Source organism: Sciurus carolinensis, chromosome 4 (genome assembly GCF_902686445.1).
Source record: "Sciurus carolinensis chromosome 4, mSciCar1.2, whole genome shotgun sequence".
In the NCBI taxonomy this organism is placed as follows: domain Eukaryota; kingdom Metazoa; phylum Chordata; class Mammalia; order Rodentia; family Sciuridae; genus Sciurus; species Sciurus carolinensis.
Window position 1 is genome coordinate 117,580,237 of NC_062216.1, and position 9,285 is coordinate 117,589,521.

Genomic DNA, 9,285 nt, shown 5'->3' on the forward strand with positions numbered 1-9,285 from the left:
AGGGCACTCTACTGCTAAGAGACATCTGCAGTCCTTATTTTTTATTTTGAGACAGGGTTAAATTGCCCATGCTGATCTGGAATTTGTGATCCTCCTTCCTCAACTTCCTGATCTTCCTGCCTCAGCCTCCAAGTAGCTGAGATTGCAGGAGTGTGCCACCATGCCCAGTTCCCATTCATGTTTTTTTTTTTTTTTTTGTACTGTAAATAGAACCCAGGGACACTTTCCCACTGAACTACATCCCCAGCCCTTTTTTATTTTATTTTTTTTTTAAATTTGAGACAGTGTCTTGTTAAGTTGCTGAGGCTGGCCTTGATTTTCAATTTTGCCTCAGCCTTCCAAATCACTGGGATTATGGGTGTGTGCCATCACACTGGGTTCCCATTCACTTTAAACATCCAGTCTCTCCCATCTTTAAACCTCTCCCTACCAGGCTTTCAAGTTACTACCCTATGTCTGTCTGTCTGCTCTTGCATCTTAGGGTCTTAACTTCTTGAAGGAGTTGCCTACCTATAGGGTCTTCATTTCCTCTCACTCCTATCTTTCCAAGGTCTCTCCTCTCTAGGGTCACCCCACACATGCATGAACACTTTGCAGTCCTTATGTTGCTTGACATCTCAGCAGCAGGCAACTCAACTGACCCTTCCTACCAACACTCTGCTGGTGTCACTTACCTTTCTGATTTTCTGTGGTATAAGAAAGGACCTTCCTCTGCCTGTTCATTAAACCACAGAAGCCTGTCTTAGATCCTGTGTCCTTTGAGCTCTATACACCCTCCCTGGGTGGTCTTATTTTCTCAATTTCCATATCCTGCTAAGTACCATATCTCTAGATCTTTCTTTGGAGTTCCAGTCTAATCCATTGTCCACCAAAAAACTCTGCTTGGATATTTCACAGGACCCAGTATATACTAGTCTGAACATATCAACTTTCCCCACAAATCTGTTTCTCTTCCAGTACCACTATTCAATCACACTTAAATTCAATAAATATTTATTGAATGCTTACTATCATAAGTGCACTAGGCATTGTCAGTTATTATGGAAAGGGTCCCTTGTCTCTGAAAACAATTCGAATACAGTGTGCTAATAATCACTGTGAAAGAGGAAGTACTAGCATCTGCTGGAGTGCTCAGAGTGTGCACAATTGCGCATGTCAGAAAACAGCAGTTGGCCTCAATTCTCTAGTTTCCTCACCACCTACATTGATTCAACTGATTACTAAATACTTCCATTTCTATCTCTCCATATCTACCTCTTTTTTTTTTTTTTTTTTTGGTGGTGCTGGGGTTTGAACCCAACCACTAATTACAGCCCCAGCCTACCTACTTGCTTTTATCTCCCTCCCTCTCTCTCTCTCTCTCTCTCTCTCTCTCTCTCTCTCTCTCTCCTGGATATTGAACACAGAGCCACTAATCCACTAATCCACTCAGCCACATCCCCAGCCCTTTTTACTCAGTCTCCCCAGTTGCTGGGATTACAGGCATGTACCTAGCAAAAAAATTTTTATATACTAACCCAAGGGTGCATTATCACTAAGCCACATCCTAGCCCTTTTTTTTTTTTTTTTTTTTTTGGGTGCTGGGGATTGAACCCAGGGCCTTGTGCTTGCGAGGCAGGCACTCTACCAACTGAGCTATACCCCCAGCCCCTATTCCTAGCCCTTTTATTTTTATTTTTTAAATTTTGAGACAGGGTCTCACTAAGTTGCTGAGGTTGACTTCAAACTTGCAATCCTCCTGTCTCAGCCTCTTGTGTTACTGGGATTACAGGCATGTGCCACCACCACACCACTGTCGCCTTCTTCTTCTCCTTCTTTTTTTGTAGACTTTTTAAGAGGAAGTTTTAGGTTTAGGTTTATAGTATACACGTGTTTTTAGAAACATTCATTGACTTTAGACATTACTGAGTTCTGGTTATGTAGATTGTAGCAGTATCAGAAGCTCAAGCATGTTGATTATGGATTGCTTGAAAATTAAGACTAAATAACAGATTAATTGTATTGTTTCTTTTTTAAAATTCTTAAATTTTTTTATTGTAAACAAATAGGGTACAACTTGTTTCTCTGGTTGTACATGAAGTAGAGGTGTACCATTTGAGTAATGATACATTTACATAGGGTAATGGTGTTTGATTCATTCTGTTATTTTTTTCTTTCCCCCCACCCCTCCCACCCCTCTTTTCCCTCCATTCTTGCCCTCCCTCCCACCCCCCATTATGTATCATCATCCGCTTATCAGCGAGATCATTCATCCTTTGGTTTTTTTGAGATTGGCTTATCTCACTTAGCATGATATTCTCCAATTTCATCCATTTGCCTGCAAATGCCATAATTTTATTATTCTTTATGACTGAGTAATATTCCTGTATATATATACCACAGTTTCTTTATCCATTCATCAATTGAAGAACATCTAGGTTGGTTCCACAATCTGTCTATTGTGAATTGAGCAGCTATGAACATTGATGTGGCTGCATCACTGTAGTATGCTGATTTTAAGTCCTTTGGGGGGCTGGGGAGATAGCTCAGTTGGTAGAGTGCTTGCCTTGCAAGCACAAGGCCCTGGGTTCAATCCCCAGCACCGCAAAAAAAAAAAAAAAAAAAAAGTCCTTTGGGTATAGGCTGAGGAGTGGGATAGTTGGGTCAAATGGTGGTTCCATTCCAAGTTTTCTAAGGAATCTCTACACTGCTTTCCAGAGTGACTGCACTAATTTGCAACCCCACCAGCAATGTATGAATGTACCTTTTCCCCACATCCTCGCCAACACCTATTGTTGCTTATATTCTTGATAATCACCATTCTAATTGGGGTGAGATGGAATCCTAGGGTAGTTTTGATTTGCATTTCTCTTATTACTAGAGATGTTGAACATTTTTTCATATGTCTGTTGATTGCTTGTAGATCTTCTTCTGTGAAGTGTCTGTTCAGTTCCTTAGCCCATTTGTTGATTGGGTTATTTGTATTCTTGGTGTAGAGTTTTTTGAGTTCTTTACATATTCTGGAAATTAGTGCTCTATCTGAAGTATGAGTGGCAAAATTTTCTCCCACTCTGTAGGCTCTCTCTTCACATTGCTGATAGTTTCCTTTGCTGAGAGAAAGCTTTTTAATTTGAATCTATCTCAGTTATTGATTCTTGCTTTTATTTCTTGTGCTTTGGGAGTTATGTTGAAGGTCTGGTATTGCGATACCCTCTGCTTCGCTCTACCTGCTAAGGATTGCTTTAGCTATTCTGGGTTTCTTATTCTTCCAGATGAATTTCATGATTACTTGCTCTATTTCTGTGAGGTACATCATTGAAATTTTAATTGGAATTGCATTGAATCTGTATAGCACTTTTGGTAGTATGGCCATTTTGACAATATTAATTCTGCCTATCCAAGAACATGGGAGATCTTTCCATCTTCTAAAGCTTTCTTTAATTTCTTTCTTTAGTGTTCTGTAGTTCTCATTGTAGAGGTCTTTCACCTCTTTTGTTAAATTGATTTCCAAGTATTTTTTTTGAGGCTATTGTGAATGGGGTAGTTTTCCTAACTTGTCTTTCTGAGGATTCATCACTTATGAATAAAAATACATTAGATTTATGAGCATTGATCTTGTAACCTGATACTTTACTGAATTCACTTATGAGTTCTAAAAGTTTTCTGGTGGAATTTCCTGGTTCCTCTAAATATATAATCATGTCATCAGCAAATAGGGATAGTTTGAGTTCTTCTTTTCCTGTTTGTATCCCTTTAATTTCTTTGGTCTGTCTAATTGCTCTGGCTAGAGTTGCAAGGACAATGTTGAATAGAAGTGGTGAAAGAGGGCATCCTGCCTTGTTCCAGTTTTTAGGGGGAATGCTTTCAGTTTTTCACCATTTAGAAAGATATTGGCCATGGGCTTAGCATAGATAACCTTTACAATGTTAAGGAATGTTCCCCCATCCCTATTTTTCCTAGTATTTTGAGCATGAAGGGGTGCTGTGTTTTATCAAATGCTTTTTCTGCATCTATGGAAATAATCATGTGATTCTTGACTTTAAGTCTGTTGATATGGTGAATTACATTTATTGATTTCTGGATGTTGAATCAACATTGCTTCCCTGGGATAAAACCCACTTGATTCGTGGTCCACTATCTTTTTCATATATTTTTGTATGAGATTTGCTGAAATTTTGTTAAGAATTTTTGCATCATGTTCTTTAAGGATATTGATCTGAAATTTTCTTTCCTTGATGTGTCTGTGTCTGGTTTAAGTATCAGGGCTTCATAGAATGAGTTTGGAAGGATTTCCTCCTCTTCTATTTCATGGAATACTTTGAGGAGCATTGGAATGAGCTCTTCTTTAAAGGTTTTGTAGAACTCGGCTGAGAACCCATCTGGTCCCGGACTTTTCTTTGTTGGTAGGCTTTTGATGACTTCTTCTATTTCATTGCTTGAAATTGATCTATTTAAATTGTGTATGTCCTCCTGGTTCAGTTTAGGTAATTCATATGTCTCTAGAAACCTGTTGATGTCTTTGAATTTTCTATTTTGTTGGAGTATAGATTTTCAAAATAGCTTCTAATTATGTTTTGTATTTCAATCATGTCCATTGTGGTATTTCCTTGTTCATTCCAAATTTTAGTAATTTGAGTTTTCTCCCTCTTTCTCTTTGTTAGTGTGGCTAAGGGTTTTATCAATTTTGTTTATTTTTTCGAAGAACCAACTATTTATTTTGTCAATTTTTTTTGATTGTTTCTTTTGTTTCAATTTCATTGGTTTCATCTCTGATTTTAACTATTTCCTGTCTTCTACTACTTTTGGTGTTGCTCTGTTTTTCTTTTTCTAGGGCTTTGAGCTGTAGTGTTAGATCGTTTATTTGTTGATTTTTTCTTCTTTTATTGAATGTGCTCCTGAAATAAATTTTCTTCTAAGTACTGCTTTCATAGTGTCTCAGAGATTTTGATATTATGTATCTTTGTTCTCGTTTACCTCTAAGAATTTTTTTATTTCCCCCTGATGTCTTCTGTTATCCATTCATCATTCAATAGCATATTATTTAATCTCCAGGTGTTTGATGTACATGGATGAGTCAATGTTCGGGGCATAGATATTTATGATTGTTATGTCTTGCTGATTTATGTTTCCCTTAAGCAGTATGAAATGTCCTTCTTTATCCCTTCTGATTAACTTTGGCTTGAAGTCCACATTATCTGATATGAGGATAGATACTCCAGCTTTTTTGCTGAGTCCATGTGCAAGGTATGTTTTTCCCCATCCTTTCACCTTTATTCTGTGGGTATCTCTTTCTATGAGATGAGTTCCTTGCAGGCAGCATATTGTTGGATCTTTCTTTTTAATACAATCTTCCCGTCTATGTCTTTTGATTGATGAGTTCAGACCATTAACATTCAGGGCTATTATTGAGATATGATTTGTATTCCCAGTCATTTGGCTCATTTTTTTTTTTTTTTTTTTTTTTTTTTGTGGTGCTGGGGATCGAACCCAGGGCCTTATGCTTACAAGGCAAGCACTCTACCAACTGAGCTATATCTCCAGCCCCTCATTTTTGTTTTTTTGACACGACTTGGTTTCTCCTTTATTTGGCTATTCCTTTAGGGTAGTTCCTCCCTTTGCTGACTTACATCTTTTGTTTTTTTTCATCTCTTCCTCATGGAATATTTTGCTGAGAATGTTCTATAGTGCTGGGTTTCTTTTTGTAAATTCTTTTAGCTTTTGTTTATCATGGAAGGATTTTATTTCATCATCAAATCTGAAGGTAAGTTTTGCTGGGTATAAGATTCTTGGTTGGCATCCATTTTCTTTCAGAGCTTGAAAAATGTTGTTCCAGGCCCTTCTAGCTTTTAGGGTCTGGGTTGAAAAATCTGCTGATATCCATATTGGTTTTCCCCTGAATGTAATTTGATTCTTTTCTCTTGCAGCCTTTAAAATTCTGTCTTTATTTTGTATGTTAGGTATTTTCATTATAATGTGCCTTGGTGTGGGTCTGTTGTAATTTTGTGTATTTGGAGTCCTATAAGCCTCTTGAACTTGATTTTCATTCTTCAGATTTGGGAAATTTTCTGATATTATTTCATTGAATAGATTGTTCATTACTTTGGTTTGTTTCTCTGTGCCTTCCTCAATCCCAATAATTCTTAAATTTGGCCTTTTCATGATATCCCATAATTCTTGTAGATTCTGTTCATGATTTCTTACCATCTTCTCTGTTTGGTCAACTTTGTTTTCAAGATTAAATATTTTGTCTTCAATGTTTGAGGTTCTGTTTTCCAGGTGTTCTATCCTATTGGTTATTCTTTCTATGGAGTTTTTAACTTGGTTTATTGTTTCCTTCATTTCAAGTATTTCTGTTTGTTTGTTTTTTTTCAGTATCTCTAACTCTTTATTGAAATGATCTTTTGTTCCCGCATTTGCTCTTTTAACTGTTGAGTGGTGTGATCATTCAAAGCTTGCATTTGCTCTTTCATCTCATCGTTTCCTTCTCTGATCATTTTAATTATGTACATTCTGAACTCCCTTTCTGACATTTCTTCTGTCATGCTGTCATTGGATTTTATTGATGTAGCATCTAGGTTTGTTTGGGACATTTTCTTCCCTTGTTTTCTCATGTTGCTCAGGTATCTACCCCTCTATTAGTGAAACTTTGAGATATTGCAAATTTCCACTATTGACTTATAGTGTCCCTGTAGATTTCCAATAACTCACCTCCTAGCCTTCAGTAGCCTGAAGTCCTGGAGGAACTTGATAATGCAGTGCTCCACAAGGAGTTGCCCCTCTAGGGGTGGTGGCCTTCAGGTGGGGTATATTCCCTGCTAGTGGGCAGAGGTGCCTCCACTTGTTGACTGATGGTTAGCCAAAGGGGGACTAGACTACGGGCTGGGGCTCTGTGGTCTGGGCCCGTGACTCTGGTTCTACCACCCTGGTGGGGAAAACCTCGTCCGGCGGGGAAGACTCACCCAGTGGGGAAGTCTCGCTGGGCAGTTCTCTTCTGAGAAGTTCCCTTTGATCCAGAACTACTGCCTGGGCTGGGTATCCCTCCTTTGTGACGTTCCCAGGAGTCTGGACCTACCTCCTGGGCCAGGGAGCCTCGCTTAGGGCCTTGCTAAATTGCAGAGGCTGGCTTTGAACTTGTGATCCTCCTGCCTCAGCCTCCTGAGCCACGGGATTAAAGGTGTGCACCACAGCATCTGGCTGAGACTTTCCCACTCTTGCCTAGCCTTTTCATACTCCCCACCAGAAACTCCACACTGCAGCCTTATGCTAATTCCTCACATACCTAAAGGGCTCTGAGATCTCTGATCCTTTGCATATGTTATTTCCTCTGCTTAAAACATTTCCCCTCTCCAGTCTTCCAGTCTTTGCCTATTTAACTCTGACTTATTATTCAGATCTCAGCTGAAATTTCATTTGCACAATAAAGCCTCTTTCACTGCAAACTTTATATACCTTGCTATAACTATCAACATATTTTAACGATTATTAGAAGTCAGGCATGGTGGTGCATGCCTTTAATCCCTGGGACTCAGGAGGCTGAGGCAGGAGGATCACAAGTTAGAAGTCAGCCTAGTCAATTTATTGAGATCCTGTCTCAAAATAAAATGGGTTAAATATCCAATACACCCTCATATGATTATTTATTTGATTTCCTGTTTTCCGGGAAGTCTATAAATGCTGCCAAAGTAGCCCGTACTAATTTGTTGATAATTATATTTTCAATATCTTATAGGGTTCCTGACACAAAGTAACCTGTGATTCAGTTCTCTCATTAGTAAAATGAAAAAACTATCTCATATTTGTTTGTTGTATTTCAACAACGGCTATTTTATTAGAGTTCACAAAGCTATAAGATTATGGGGCAGAAATGTGTGAATAGAACCCAGCTGGATGATTCTTCTGTCCCATGTAAAATGGGTTCATGAAAGCTCACTTGGTCTTTTTCAGGGATAGATGGGTTTTTCTGGAAGTCTTCACTCACACGTCCAGCATCCTTGATGGGGTTGCCTGGAATGCTGAGATCATGTGGAACTGTCAATCAAAATGTCTACATGAGGCCTCTCCAACATGGCAGTCTCAGGGTAATAGAATTTTTTTACATGGAAGTTTAAAGTTACCAGGGTGTTTCAAATAGCCTGACCAAAAACGACAAAGCTGCTTCTTCTTTTTTTCTTGATGCTGCTGTACACGGAACCCAGGGCCTCCTGTATACTAAGCATGCACTCTGCCATTGGACTACACCCCCTGCCTCCTCTGCACAGCTGCTTATGGCTTAACTTCAAAAGATCCAGGATCTTATAGTTTTTTTTAAGAATTAAACGAATTAATGTATGTAAAGTGCTTAGAACAATGCCTGGCTTATAAGTACTATTCGGTATTTTTTTTTTTTTTAAACTGGTTAAAACGATTAGGTGTTATTCCATTTTTCTTTTTTTTTTTCAGGGCTGGGGCTCCAACCCAGAGCCTTGTACATGCTAGGCAAACACTCTATCACTGAACTAAATCCCCAGGCCCACCACATACCTTAAAAAAAAAAAAAAAAAAATATATATATATATATATATATAAAACATTTATAATACATATAACATTATGTGTTATATAATGAATCTTATATAACTATATTATAATACATGACAATTATATACACACACACACACACACACACACAATTCTTAAAGGGGTATGAAGATGAATAGGGTCGCTTTCTCAGTTACTTATACGTACTTCCTAGCATAGTATATACTTATTGTGAAACCATCTCATTTCCCCTCAATTTGACCTTTCTCTTAAAGATGCCCTCCTCTTTTCATTTATTTTTTGTACCGGGGATAGAACTCAGGGGTACTTTCCAAATGAGCCACATCCCCAGTCCTTTTTAAAAAAGTATTTTATCTGGAGACAGGGACTCAGTTAAATTGCTGAAGCTGGCTTTGAACTCCTCCAGTCTCAGCCTCCCTCGCCGCTGGAATTACAGGCCTGCGCCATCGCACCAGCTCTGCTCTTCCTTTGATGGGATTGTCTAACTGTATAAGAACTGCGGGCTGATGTAAATCAATTTTAGTGAGCCATAACCTTTTTGGTTGGTAGGATATCTACACTCATTTCCAGATTATCACTAAAGTAAGATCATCGTTAACTGCCCACTCTAAAACTTTAATCTTTAATAACTTGAATCAAGAGTCAGCGATCGCGAGTAGCTGAAGTCATAATCGTCACTTCATCCTCGACAACTATAGAACCACAAAAAGCCACGGTTTCAGACGCAGCCCCAGTCTGCATTAAAAGATACAGGTGTGGGCTGGGGAT